Genomic DNA, 15,313 nt, shown 5'->3' with positions numbered 1-15,313 from the left:
TCTCTTTCAAGATTCTCTTTTTTTTTTTTTTTACCGAGCACTACAAATTAAGCAGCAGTTCATGCCTTGGCAAAAGTAGAAACCAATGGAAGTGAGACTTTGTCAAAACTCTCTGGTTAATAATCAAAATATCCTTTAAACTTTTCTTTCTAAATATTACTCGTAAGCGATTGCATCGATCAGACCCTTGTGTGGTCAAAAGATTAATTAAGAATTGACAAGGTTCTCCTCCCATTTGAAAAATCTCCTCCATTCCTTGTAAGATGTGCGGCATGACGGAGCTCTATTATTTTTTGTCGTTACAGTTGCCATCTCATTTTTGGTAAAAATATTGAATAAAGTTTTTCTTCTATGTGGTCGCATTTCTTCTCTTTTATGCATTTGTGCAAATTCAATTTCGTTAATTAACCTGTTTTGCTCTCTGTCTTAGAACAATGATGGAGCATTCACGTAACAACCGTAAGCTGGTTTTGTTCAAATTCCTGCATGGGTTCATTCTTTTATGCATGAGCACATGCCTCGAATCTACAACACTTCGCAGCCTTACTCTCCTTGGAAATGAATCTGATCGCTTGGCACTGCTAGACTTCAAGAAAAGAATAACAGTTGATCCTTTCAATGTCATGAGCTCGTGGAATCATTCCATCCATTTCTGCAATTGGGTTGGAGTTTCATGCCACCATTCCACCAAAAGAGTCTTGATGTTGAACCTGAAATCAAAAAAGTTGGTAGGCTCCATTTCACCTTTAGTTGGAAATCTTACTTATCTTACTGGAATCAATTTGAGAGACAACAACTTTCATGGGGAAATTCCTCCAGAAATGGGTCGTCTACAAAGCCTACAATATCTCAACCTCTCTCATAATTCCTTTGGTGGGAAAATTCCAACTAATTTGTCGCAATGCATACAACTAAAATTGCTTAATCTGCAAGCCAATCGGATGATGGAGTCCATTCCAAACCAACTCAGTTCATTGTTGAATTTAAAATATCTACGGCTTGATGGTAACAATCTCACTGGAACTATCCCACCTTGGATAGGAAACTTTTCCTTGTTGAGTAGTCTAATACTTGGCAAGAACAATTTTCAAGGAAGCATACCCAATGAGCTTGGGCATATAGCAGGCTTGGAGGTGTTCGTAGTTGAGAAGAATGATCTATCTGGTATGATCCCATCCCCAATCTATAATATTTCTTCCATATCCACTTTTAGTGTTGCTGTCAACCAGTTGAATGGAGAGCTACCAACAAATCTCGGCACTATGCTTCCTAATCTCGTAGACCTTTACTGCGATGTGAACAAATTCACAGGAAATATTCCCATATCATTGTCAAATGCTTCAAGACTTCAGATGCTTGAACTTTCTCAAAATGGTTTCTCTGGGACAGTCCCTGGTGAGAGTCTAGGAAACTTGCATAGCTTAGTTTGGCTAAACTTTTATCGCAATCAGTTAGGAAATAGAAAAGTTGGTGACTTGAATTTTCTTAGTTTCTTGGCTAACTACACTAGTTTGCAGTATTTGAGTCTTTTCGATAATAATTTTGGAGGAGAAATTCCTGGATCCATAGCCAACCTTTCGACCCAACTTAATGTTCTTAGTCTGGGGGAAAATTTTATACATGGGATGGAAACCTTCCTAAGGGAATTGGAAACCTTATAAACTTGACTGCTTTAGTATTAGAAGATAACCAGTTGAGTGGCAGTGTCCCGCATGAAATTGGGAAGCTAGAGAAGTTAGAGGAACTGTATTTGGATTTTAACCAATTTTCTGGGCAGTATACCTCCAAGTCTTGGAAACTGCCAATACCTATTAGACCTTAACCTTTCCAGTAACAACCTTACGGGCACCATACCTAAAATGCTTATGGAGCTTTCAACCCTTTCAAGTTCTCTAGACCTGTCTGACAATTATTTGACTGGTCCGATGCCCTTTGAGGTGGGTGATTTAGTGCATCTTACGGAGCTAAATGTATTAAGAAACAATTTATTAGGTGAAATCCCGAGCACCCTCGGCAGTTGTACTAGTTTGGAACGCTTGTGTTTGCAAGGTAATAAGTTTGAAGGAACAATTCCTCAATCTCTTAAGAATTTGAAAGGCTTGGAAAAACTTGATATTTCAAGCAACAACTTGTCTGGGCCGATTCCTGAATTCATAGGCAAGCTTGGTGCTCTCAAGTATCTCAATCTTTCGTATAATGATTTTGAGGGCGAGTTGCCTAAAGATGGTATTTTTGCAAATGCTAGTGGTGTTTCTATTCTTGGAAATCATAGGCTCTGTGGTGGAATCCCATAATTATATCTACCTTCATGCCCCCCAAAAAAACACCATTCATCTCGAGGACTACATTCCCCAAAAGTAGTCATCCCCATAACCTGTGTATTTGGAATCATAATTGCTCTATCATGTTGCTGTGGTGCTTGTTCAATGCTGAAAAAGTCAAGAGATAGACTTGCAACTTCACGTTCTTATAAGGATTGGAAATCAGGTGTCTCCTACTCACAACTCGTTCAATCAACTAACGGGTTCTCTACGGATAATCTTATTGGTTCGGGACGTTTTGGTTCTGTTTATAAAGGGGTAATTCCTAGTGATGGAACAATAGTTGCTGTTAAGGTACTAAACCTTCAACAACAAGGAGCTTCCAAGAGTTTCATAGATGAATGCAAAGCTTTAAGGAGTATAAGGCATCGTAATCTTCTCAATATCATAACTGCATGTTCGAGCTTTGATAATCAGGGCAAGGACTTCAAAAGTCTAGTTTTCGAGTTCATGGCAAATGGAAGTCTAGACTCAATGTTGTATCCAAGATGTGAGGAGGAATCTCCAAGCAAAAGAATGAGTTTTATGCAAAGATTGAACATCGCCATTGATGTTGCTTCTGCCTTAGATTATCTCCACCACCATTGTGAAACGGCCATTGTTCATTGTGATCTAAAGCTGAGCAATGTACTTCTTGATGAAGATATGGTAGCCCATGTTGGGGATTTTGGTTTAGCAAGGTTCCTCTTCGAAACATTAAATGATCCCACCTTCAGTCAAACAATGTCATCTCAGCTAAAGGGTTCTATAGGCTACATTCTTCCAGGTATGAGTTTCTGTCATTCTAACTTCCTTTTTATGTTCTTAGTAAATTATTACAAAAAAAAACCAACTGATTAATCTCTATTTATGAAAAATACATTACTGCCTCTTTTTTTCTTGAAAATAAGTAACATATAAATCTAAAGAAGATATTGTTCTAATAGTCAATTGCATACAACATATTGTATGTATGTCTTGGTAGAATATGGCACAGGAGGCCAAGTTTCCATTGTTGGAGATGTTTACAGCTATGGGATACTATTGTTGGAAATGTTCATAGGAAAAAGACCTACCGATGACATGTTCAAAGATGGTCTAAGCATTTACCAATTTGTAGCCATGTCTTTGCCTGACCATGTTATGGACGTCGTTGACCATTCAATTATCATCGACCTCGAAGCAAATGGTAATGTCAACAATGACATAGTGCGAGAACGAACTCCATCCAGACGTAACAATCGTGGCTCAGTGAAAGAAAAAAAAATAAAGGAATGTTTGGTTTCAGTAATGCAGATAGGACTCTCTTGTTGTGCAATGTCACCAAAGGAGCGGATGCTAATGGACTCAGTTGTTAGAAAAATGAGCACAATCAAAGACTCGTACCTCAAAGTTTAAGAAGACTTGAGAAGGACAAAGCATGCTGCTCAAAGGAGAAAGGACATGATCATTCATCAATAATATTTTCCACTCTCTACTCACCAAAATTTTCTTTCTGTTTTTGTTTTCTTTCTCTTGCTATCGCGTTTAATTTTGTCTTGTTGATGTTTGCGGTGTGTTTTACTTACATGACTTAGAGCTTTCAAATTTTGATTTGTATGGTACTTTTTAGAATTTTATTGATTAGTGGTTTTTTTTGGATAAAATTTATTTCTTATGTTCTTTGTTGATCAATGGCTAACACTGCAAAAAGTAGTCACAAACTGCTATTAGGTTTGATAGAATTTGCAAATGGTGCAAGGAGTGTGGATAGTAAGAACATTGCTAGTTACATTTTTCTTTAATCTCGGTATTTATTGTTATCGCTGCTCTAAAAGTGTTATTTTGCCATATTCATAAGTGAAAACATAAAACAGATTTTCACTTGTAAAGGAGAGAAGCAGAAAGTTGCATGATGGTGAGACCTTAACATTAAGGTTTAGAGCAAAAGGTCTGGAACGAAAGAGACGCTCAAGTTAGGAGCATTTTTTTGTTGTAGTTGAAGTTCTAGGTTCAATTTCCAACTCCATAAAATTGCTTGTATAAAACAAAACATTAAATTTAATATGAAAATTGCTAACATTTCTTACAATATGTTTTATTAGAAAAGAACATAATGATTTTTTCTGAAGTGTCAATAACAATTCTCAAAATATGTAGAATTGTCACTTAACTTCATAGTTAATAAATTTGCGTATAATATCCTTATTATATATGTATGTACATATTTTAACAAGTTTTATTTTCCGTACACGTATTAATGATTCGTTAAATTGTACGCTTTTTAAAGCTCCAACATACGATACCTATTTTTCACGTTTAAAACACGTTATTTTTACACGTTTTTCAATAATACATATAAAATTCACGCATTTTACCTATATTTTTAGTATATTATTGATTAAATAAATATTAAAAATTTATAAAAAAATATAGCCCAAATTTGTGAAGTATTATTTTAGTAAAGTTATACACGTCCGTATTTTTCACATACTATGCATTTTACTAACTATGCTTAGCTTTTGATCTTCTTTCTATTTTTACCACTTTCATTTTAGTTTTTGAGTCTTATCAAAACGTGGCAATTTACCCTCCCACCATAAAAATAAAAAATTATAAGATTAATGAAAAATGCCTCACGAACTTATTTTTATCCAGAAATATCTAATGAACTTTTTTTAATCATAAAGACAATTAAAAATTGTAAGAAGAAATAGTTGTTGATGACCCTAAACTATAACTTATTTACAATAAGGCTACCGCACCCAAACTAAACTCATTGATGATACTATCACCACTCTCCTCTTATTTTTGTCATTATCACTTATAGTAATTCATTAAGTGTTTTTTTTTTTTAAATTATATAAAGCCATTTTCATGAAAGTGAAGTTATAAAAATAAGATGTGCTATCCACACATCCTATTTTATTTCTCACATATTCCTTGATAATTTCTGTTCGTTGATCTTCTTCAATTCATCCGATCCAATAGCTAAAAATTAAAAAGATTTATGAGAAATAAAATGAAATATGTGAATATGATACCCCATAAAAATAAACACTTTTTAATCTCTTCACACGATTATCAATTGTTTTCGTTTGATTTATTAATCTGACTATCAAAATTAAAAAGAGTGAGAAGTCAGGTGAAAATCATCTACCCAATAATAAATAAGAAAAAAATTTGAAATTGTTGTGAATTTTTAATTGAACTTACAAGAAAACAAAACATTAACCATATCCGATTCTCTCTGTCAGCCAATCCCCCATTTGTGCTCTCATCTCTCATACAGTAGCAGCCCTTCATCCGAGTCCTCTCCAGCTATCTTCGGTAAGCTTTGGTCCTTTAGCTACTCGTTCTTCCTCTCTAGCTTTCGCGTATGTAGAAACTGCGCATTCGATTACCAGTTTTAGGGTTCCTTTTCTGTTCAATTCATGAATCGTTTCATCTATTTACACAGCCTTTTAAAATCCCACAATTTGTTTTCTGTGATGCGAATTAGGCAATATCGCAAGCGCCCAGAAGTTGAAAGAGTAACTAGAAATGAAAATTGGAAAAAATTGGATTTTTGTGGGTTTTTTGTGTTTTTGTACTAATGGGGCAATGAACTGCTTTTCATTGTGTTTTTGTGTTTTTGTACTAGAAATGAATTGGTGTTAAAAAAGTAAACCACTTTTACTTCTTTATTTTGTAGAGTTACCTAGCTCAAAAGTCTCTAGATGCACAGTTACAGAGAACTGGAGTGCTGGATTCTTCTGAAAGCATTTACATGTTTGCTGAAGATTATCAAACATTTAGAGCATGTATGAAATTCTTCATGTCATGTATCCCATTTTCATAAATGATCAGATGATGTCTGTAATGAAATTTTATCCTTACTCTGAACTCTGTTGCTTCAGTGTGGGCTGAGCAAGGTGATGAGATAAGCCTCGAGTATGCTGGCAATTATGCCCTGAAAGGGGACCTGGTTAGGTAAATTCAACCTAAAATATGACTTGATTCATGGCCAACATGTACTTATCCTTTTTTCAAATCATATTTTGGACCCATTTTACCGCAGATATGGGAAGCAGACATTTTGAGGAATAATCAAAGATGGGATTAGTGCTCTTTCAAGATACTATTTGAATAACTTTCAGGATGGCATTCGGCAGGTAATCTGCTCCTCTTTCTCAAATATTGAGTATTACTCATCTGCATGAAGGCGAGTGACGTCTAGTTGTTTATAGTTGCTTAAATTAAGTCTCAAATTTGTTCAGGATGCTATGGATCTTATCATTGGCTGCTATACAGTCAGAAGGGACACTTCAACATTCCGGGCTGAATCTTTTTCTGTAAGTATAATGAATCTTTCTGAGAAATTGAAGTGCCTGAATTCCATGTCTGCTTTTATCCTGCTGTTATAAGTTATTCAGATCCTGTTACAGTTGGTAGGACAAGAAAATCTTTTTTGGTTCATCTTCAAGGAACCTCAATATTTTAGTTTAAGATGGTTTGGGGAGTACTCTGACGGTTCAGTTGCATCTCTTGAAAGTAAATTTAGTAAGAAATCATGCCTACTCTAGCAAATACGAGCGCTATTAAATGGATATATTTTTAGTAACGAAAGGAAAAATAAAATTCAGTTCTGGCAAACTTGATGTTTCGTTGGCCAGCTTGGCATGTAATCATTGTTAGGTGGCTGAGAATGAAAGTAACTTGTGCCACTTTTAAAATGATACCACTGAAGCTATAGTCAAGTTTTAAACGTGAGAACAAACATTGCAGTTTCTACCGGTGGCATCAGCTTTGCTAATTGGAGGGTTGACACTGACATCTGTCACACTTCAGCAAGGTATTACTGTTATTTTGTTTTGCCTGAAGTCTTGTAATCCATGGAATTTTGTTCTCAATTGTGAGTTCTACTCGATCCACTAAGACATGATAAATTTTAAATCCTACTTGCAGCTGGTCGAAATGCCCAGCAATATATGTCTTCTGTCCTTTTGGCTCGTGTGACTGCTGGAGTAGCGGCAGTGGTGAAAGTTAACGGAAGGCAATTCTGTTCGAGACCTCGCTTGTGCAGAGTTGTGTAACATTATTCTGAACTCGTTCAAACGGTATTTTTCGAAAACTGCAAAATGTATTACTATGACGTTACTGTTGTTGCAAGCCTTGTAATTTATCAGATAAAAGACAATTTTTATGAGCGATTTATGGTTAAAATGGTAAACTTAAGTGCTGTTTCCGATTGCAGCCTCTATACTAACTGCTGTTTCCGATAGTATGGGTGTGTTTTGTTGGAAAATATTAGTATTTAGGTTTATTTTAGTATTTGGGTTTTGCTTATTAGTTTAGGATTTGGGCTTAGCCCATCCGAGTTAGGGTTTCGTAGGTTTAGTTCTCTATAAATATTGCTTGTAATTTAGTTTGAGAAAAAAATTAGTCACAATATAGTCTCTTAGGGTTTTGTAGCCGTTTCGGCATTCTCAGTTTGTTTAATAATATTCTTATTTTGTTAGTTTTGTTCATCGGGCACTCTGATATTCAACTTGGTATCAGAGCGGGTTCAATCCGTTCTCATTGGTATCAATTTGTTTGCCTTTGACGTCGTTCGTTTTAGATTTGTTAGTTGGTATTGATTGTTTGCAAGGAAAAGAAAAATGAAAGAAAAAAAAAAAGTTTTGCTTGCAGAGGAGAAGATCCCCCAAGCAAATAAAAAAAGGGGACGAAGGAGAAAAAAGAAAAGAAAAAAAGAACCACTGAGAGGAAGAAGGAAGAAAAAAATGGGAAAAAAAAGGAAGGAAAAAAATATGGTTGTTTTGTGGCCCATGTATTCTTGCATTGGGCATGATAACTTAAACTTGGAATGAAAATCTGGCATCGGCATCGATATTGGCATCGGCACTGGAATTTGGAGTTTTGCATCCACATCTACTTTGGCAAACCCATATTGTGTACCGCCATGAGTTTGATGGGGGGTGTTGGCCGGCATCGGCATCGGAATTTGGAGGTTTGCATCCACATCTGCTTGTTGGCAAACTCATGTCGTGTACCGTCATGAATTTGACGGGGGGGTGTTGGAAAATATTAGTATTTAGGTTTATTTTAGTATTTGAGTTTTGCTTGTTAGTTTAGGATTTGGGCTTAGCCCATCCAAGTTAGGGTTTCGTAGGTTTAGTTCTCTATAAATATTGCTTGTAATTTAGTTTGAGAAAAAAACTAGTCACAATGTAGCCTCTTAGGGTTTTGTAGCTGTTTCGGCATTCTTAGTTTGTTTAATAATATTCTTATTTTGTTAGTTTTGTTCATCGCGCACTCTGATATTCAACTTATCTAACAGATTAAAACAGTGTTTGTTAGGATCCGCGCAGAAGTCCTTGCGAGGGTGCCCATGAAATCGCTGTTCTGTGTGCCAAGTGTCTCTAAGATCCCGTCTTTAGCCGCCATGCATTTCCAAAACAAGAACCAAAAGCAGTTGATGGACCTCCCCGAAGGATGCCTCCTCGAAACCCTTTCGAGAATGCCCACAAAATCACTATTCCGTGCGTCATGTGTGTCTAAGACCTTGTGCGACCTAGTCCAGCGCCCGTTTTATGCTGCCATGCATGCGCAAAATGCTGCTACTACCATCGTTGAAGAGCCTCAAGTTGTGGTTCTTACCCATTCTAACGGTCTTTATAGGTTGATTACCTTGCCAATCAAGGCTAATAACTAGAAGGCAATGGTCTTTCTTTCTGGCTTTTCGTCAGCAAGCCAAGGTGACGACGAATTTGCTTCTGAAATCTTGACTTCCATTCGACCTTGAAGCGAGCTAATGTTTTTCTTGTTGCGGTTTGTTTTGTTTAGTCAATCCGCTTACAGGGGACTCTAACTGTTCCAGCTCCGCTGCCATGTAAAGTAGATGATGAAGAGCTCAAGCATGAGTGGTATGGTATGGGATTCGATCCCATTATATATTATCACCCACAAGATTGTATGTGTATCTCGATGAAGATTGAAATCAAAATCTGAATCTGAACCAGAACTGGACCGCCTTGTGACGCAAATTTATGTGTTGGGGTTGACAAGGAGAGAGATACCCTCAATTCCTCCTTGTCACAGTAAGAGTTGTGTATCTGCATATGGAAACGTGCATGGCTGCTTGGTTTCTCTTCTGAACATGACATGCATATATACAAAAACTTCATCCTTTATTTTGACTTCCGAAACGAACTCCTCATCCTCCCAACTTGCCAAACTGCGAAGATAGTATTCTTCACTTGATCAATTTGAGCGGACCTTCGGCCACCGTTGATGTTTCTTCAATAACAAATGATAACCGATATGATATATGGGTGTTGAAAAATTAGTATGATGATACGAAGAGACTCTTGTGGGAAAAAGAGTACAACATGTAAAGGGACACCTCACTCTTAGATATTTTCTGTTATGTAACAGCTGTCAATTAGTCACATGTGTTTTGTTGTTAATCACACTGTTAGTGATTAATTTGGGGTCATTAGTAACTAAGCTTATTTGGCAAAGTGTATATAAACTCTCATGTATTACTTCCTGATTAAGAAATGAAATATACAGAAAGTATTCTTTCTATCTTGGTATCACTCGCCTCTCTGCTTCACCGCCTCTCGATCCTCTCACCTCCTTTCTGAGCGATTCACGATCTCTCTCTCAATCTTCAAGCTCTCTCTTGATTCTGCAACCATGGCGTCGTCCACTTCTTCTCCTGATATTGTTCCTCCGAATCCTGCACCGACTGAGTTCGTCGCCCCCAATTTCTCTGCGATGAACCCTAATTTCTCAAATTCGTCAATTTCTTCGATCACGATCCAGAATATCAGCTGTATGGTGCCTACGAAGCTGAAACGTGACAATTACCTAGTTTGGAAAACTCTCTTTGCTCCTATCTTCCGGCACTATAAACTCACTGGCATCGTTGATGGCTTTGAGCCTTGTCCACCGCCTTATCTTTTTGATGTGATTGGTCGTTCTACCAGCACTCTTAATCCTGCCTATGAAGCCTGGTATGAGAAGGATCAAAACATATTGATTTGGCTTAATTCTACTCTCTCTGAAGAAATTATTCCCTTTACTGTTGGTGTGACTTCATCACGAGATCTCTGGCTTACTCTTGAGAATCGATTCGGGGGAGTATCTGCGGCTCATATTCATCAACTTCGATCTCGTTTACATTCTATTGCTAAAGGTGATCTCTCGATCTCTGAATATCTGCAGCGCATCAAAGGTATTTCTGATGCTTTAATGGCGGTTGGTTCACCAGTTTCTGATCATGACCTAGTTGATGTCACTCTCAATGGCTTATCTGATGAATATGAATCTTTCATTGATTCTATTATGTTACACATTTCCTCAACTACTCTAGATGAACTTCATGGTCTATTGATTAACAAGGAATTATTCATGAATCGCAAAAAGAAAGGCATTGTCTCTTCCGCTCAAAAACCTTTTCAGGCCTTTGTTGCTCAATCTCAGGGTCCTCTCCTTCCTATACCACTTTCTTTTCCACAAGCTTATGCAGTGCAGTTTAATACTCCTCCCAGATTTCAGAATCATCGTGGAAAATGATCATTTCAGCGTAACTATCATGGTAACTCTTCTAAGTCATTCAACAACTTTCGTGGTAATTTTCATAATCCTAGCAATGGCTCTGGCTCTTTTCGCAATAACTCTGGTAATCGCTCTTAATCTGGTGGATTTTCTCGCAATAACAACTATTATGGTGGTAAAAATCCTTGCCAAATTTGTCATTCCTTTGAGCTTGAAGCCCTTGATTGTTATGAAAGGATGAATCATGCCTTTGCTGGAAAAATACCTCCTGCCAAGTTAGCTGCTATGTGTGCGCACACTACATCTAAAACTACCTCTCCTACTTGGCTTATTGACTCTGGAGCTACATCCCATATCACCACTAATATCTCTGATATTCATTCTCCTATTCCCTATTATGGAGAAGAGAAGGTGTATATTGGTGATGGGCAAGGTATGTCTATTCATCATTCTGGACATTCTGTGCTTAAAACACCATCAGCTACATTTCGTTTGAATAATGTTCTACATGTTCCCATGATGAAGTTCAATCTTCTCTCTGCTTATCAGTTTTTAAAAGATAACAAGTGTGCTTTAACTCTTGATTCTGATGGTTCTCTAATCAAGGATCGCTCTACGGGGAGGATGCTTTTTCAAGGACCAGTTAAAGATGGTTTCTACCCTCTCCAAGGCATTCCCTCCACCTCTCCACACTCAGCATTTTTCAGTACTAAGGCTACACTCCAGACATGGCATAGGAGGCTTGGGCATCCTTCTACAACAATGTTTAGGAAGATTTTAAATAAAGCTTCCCTTCCTTCCAGTGGTGACAAATATGTAAATTTCTTTTGCACAGATTGTGCTATAGGCAAAAATCACAAGTTACCATTTTCTTCTAGTACTAGTGTTGTATCTGGTAGTCTTGAGTTGATTCACTGTGATGTTTGGGGGCCAGCTCCAATGCTTTCTGTTAGTGGTTACAAGTGCTATGTGCTCTTTGTAGATGAGTTTACTAAATACACTTGGTTGTTTCCTCTGAAAGCAAAATTTGAGGTTTTCTCTGTATTTGTCAGTTTCAAAGCATATGTTGAAAATATGGTTGGAAATAAAATAAAAACTTTCCGATCAGATTTTGGTGGTGAATTCACATGTTTTGCATTCAATTATTTTCTTGTTTAGCATGGTATTTCTCACCAATACAGTTGTCCTCACACTCCTGAGCAAAATGGGTGCGTTGAGCGTAAACATCGCCATATCACAGAAACTGCAAGAACTCTTTTAGTAGCTTCAAGTGTTCCTCACAGATACTGGGTTGAAGCTTTCTCTACGGCCTTGTATCTCATTAATAAATTGCCCTTATCAAATTTGGACAAATCTCCTTGGGAGTTACTCTTCAACACGGTCCCAGATTATTCAAAGCTTAAGACTTTTGGTTGCAGTTGTTATCCACGACTCAAACCTTATGTATCATCTAAGCTTGCTGGGAAAAGTACTCTCTGTGTGTTTCTTGGTTATAGTTTGCAGCACAAGGGCTACAGGTGCTTAGATTTTCAAACACACCGTTTGTACATCTCAAGACATGTTCTTTTTAATGAAGATCATTTCCCTTTTCAGCATTCTCCAAGATCTCAGGGTAATGCACCATTGGAATTTGCATCCTCCGCTGCTTCATCCACTTTTACACTACCTTTTCCAGTTTCTCCAACAAGTTCTCCTTTGCCAGCTTCTTCATCCATGGGTAGCCCTGCTAATTCTGTGCCTATTCCAGATCACTCACCAGTATCTTTATCTCCACAATCAAATCCCTCACAAGTACCTGCTGCTTCTCCGACACCAGTTACTTCTCAGCTACCTGTTGCTTCTCAAATACCTGCTGTCTCTGCTAATACCCATCCAATGGTAACACGGTCAAAGGCTGGAATTTTTAAACCCAAGGTATTGGCTGCAACTAAGCATCCAATTGATTCAAGTAGTTTTGTTCCTACAACTTACTTACAGGCTTCCAAACATGATCATTGGATGAAAGCAATGTTTGAAAAGTTTCAAGCCTTACAAACTATTGGTACTTGGACTCTTGTACCTCCCTCTCCTCATCAGAATATTGTCGGGTGCAAATGAGTTTTTCGTATCAAACGAAAACCTGATGGTACCATTGATCGGTACAAAGCTCGCCTTGTCGCTAAGGGATTTCATCAGTAAGAATGAGTTGATTTTCAGGAAACATTCAGTCCTGTTGCAAAGCCAGTCACCATTCGAATTTTGCTAACACTTGCAGTCCAACAAAACTGGTTTCTTAATCAACTGGATATCAGTAATGCCTTTCTTCATGGCACTCTTCAGGAAGAGGTCTTCATGCAGCAACCTCCTGGTTTTATTGATTCGACACAATCATTATATGTCTGCAAGCTTAACAAGTCTCTTTATGGCTTGAAACAGGCTCCTCGGGCCTGGTATGATAAACTTTTTCAGACTCTGATCTTTCTTGCATTTGAAAACTTTAAATTTGATTGCTCTCTCTTTGTTCAACACAAACCCTCTCTGATTATCGTTCTAGTGTATGTTGATGACATCCTAGTGATTGGTCCACATTCATTAGCTTGTCAAGCATTTATTCATCAGCTCAGCAGCCAATTTCCTGTTAAAGATTTGGGCCCTCTTCATTTTTTCCTTGGTCTCGAAGTTCAAAGAACTACTGAGGGTCTCTTTTTATCTCAAGGGAAATATGCTCATGATTTGCTTGTTAAAACTCATATGGATGGTTGCAAACCATGTTCTACTCCACTTGGAATAACTAAGTTGGATCACACTGGTCCCTTACTTGATAATCTATCCGAGTACAGATTTATTGTGGGTGCTTTACAGTATCTCACTTGGACCCGACCAGATATTTCATTTGCTGTAAACCAAGTGTGTCAATTCCTTTAGTGTCCAAGAGAATCACATTTTCAAGCAATCAAACGAATTTTACGTTTTCTGAAAGGTTCAGTTCATCAAGGTCTATGGTTCAAGAAAGGTTCCTTACATCTCACAGCCCTTTCAGATGCCGATTGGGCTGGTTGCATCTTTGATAGACGATCCACCAGTGGTTATTGTGTGTATTTTATGCCTAACTTGATTAGCTGGAGTGCAAAGAAGCAACATACCGTTGCTTGATCGTCCACAGAAGCTGAATATCGTTCTCTTGCCCACACAGCTACAGAATTGACATGGATCTGCAAAATTCTTCACGATCTCAACTTCCCACTTCGACAGGTGCCTCACCTTTGGTGTGACAATGTCTCTGCCATTTCTCTGGCATCCTATCCCGTGTTTTATGCTCGAACGAAACATGTCGAGATTGATTACCATTATATAAGAGAACTTGTTTTAGCCAATTTGGTTAAAGTGCAACATGTCAGTACTCATCATCAAATTGCCGATATTCACACCAAGGCACTTCCCAAAGCCAGATTCAAGTTGTTACAGTCCAAGCTTTCTCTCGGGTCTCCTCTGTTTAGCTTGAGGGAGGGTAAAGGGACACCTCACTCTTAGATATTTTCTGTTATGTAACAGCTGTCAATTAGTCACATGTGTTTTGTTGTTAATCACACTGTTAGTGATTAATCTGGGGTCATTAGTAACTAAGCTTATTTGACAAAGTGTATATAAACTCTCATGTATTACTTCCTGATTAAGAAATGAAATATACAGAAAATATTCTTTCTATCTGCATGCACATCAAGGTGAGTCCTAGTATCGAAAAAAAGGTGCACACTCGTCTTTGTTTTGTGGGTGTACATGTTCGGCATGGTTCTGTGTCATGGGTGCTTGGGAGCATGATGTTGTTGATAATTGCAAGTGTACAATATCGTCCAAGTAATATAGTGATAAGTAGAGTGTCGTTCAAACAAGGATCGGATTAACCTAAATTTACTATTGAGATTGACTTCAAACTAAACTTAAATAAAAGATGGATTACAATGACAAATTCAAATATGCAAAGAACCCAAACGAAAGTGAAAATATCAATTGAACAAACACGAAGTAAAAGTGAATGAATTATGAAAAATTAATATATTGAAGCACTAGGACATCAGGTTCCTCATTCTCAATCCCATCTAATCCCGTTATTCATATTAAACTCAAATTATTCCCATGTTGCTAGCAATTATCTCTTGATTCGTCAATATTTCCTTTCAGAATATACTAACTATGTTTCTAACTATCTACCCATGCTATGTCTAGCCACAGAAGTAGATAATCGAAACCCTTTACGCTAAATGGATAATTTCACAATACTACACAAGTCATAACCAGTATGTCTACTCAATTATGTAATTCATGGTAATTGTTATGAGAAGCAATCTACTAAACTCAACCTGTTAGTCCCAATTTAGTTCTTCACACAAATAATGGCCAGTTATTTGATAACGATAAAGCATAATAACAATTACTCAACATGGAAAACAACCGAGATCAATATGAAATAATAAGAATTAGATGTTCATGATAAGAGTACACCCTAATCC

At 37.4% G+C, this 15,313-nt stretch overlaps 1 long non-coding RNA gene and 1 pseudogene across 4 annotated transcripts; both read left to right on the top strand.

Moving 5' to 3' along the window:
- The first annotated feature begins 944 nt into the window (after window positions 1-944).
- Window positions 945-3,873, top strand: LOC103408477 (probable LRR receptor-like serine/threonine-protein kinase At3g47570; annotated as a pseudogene).
- Window positions 3,874-5,365: 1,492 nt separating this feature from the next.
- Window positions 5,366-9,851, top strand: LOC103408452 (uncharacterized). 4 transcript variants are annotated; one of them, XR_003772706.2, is made up of 9 exons: window positions 5,491-5,609; window positions 5,974-6,082; window positions 6,179-6,251; window positions 6,340-6,433; window positions 6,539-6,613; window positions 7,047-7,113; window positions 7,227-7,378; window positions 8,612-9,019; window positions 9,108-9,851. It is a non-coding gene; the product is annotated as an uncharacterized lncRNA (long non-coding RNA). The 4 variants fall into 4 exon arrangements; XR_011580143.1 differs by lacking the exon at window positions 5,974-6,082 and having other exon boundaries at window positions 5,485-5,609; XR_524955.4 differs by lacking the exons at window positions 8,612-9,019; window positions 9,108-9,851 and having other exon boundaries at window positions 5,366-5,609; window positions 7,227-7,491.
- Window positions 9,852-15,313: the final 5,462 nt, after the last annotated feature.

The sequence above is a fragment of the Malus domestica genome, chromosome 04 (genome assembly GCF_042453785.1).
Source record: "Malus domestica chromosome 04, GDT2T_hap1".
NCBI lineage: Eukaryota > Viridiplantae > Streptophyta > Magnoliopsida > Rosales > Rosaceae > Malus > Malus domestica.
This window is presented reverse-complemented; position numbering and strand designations above follow the sequence as displayed.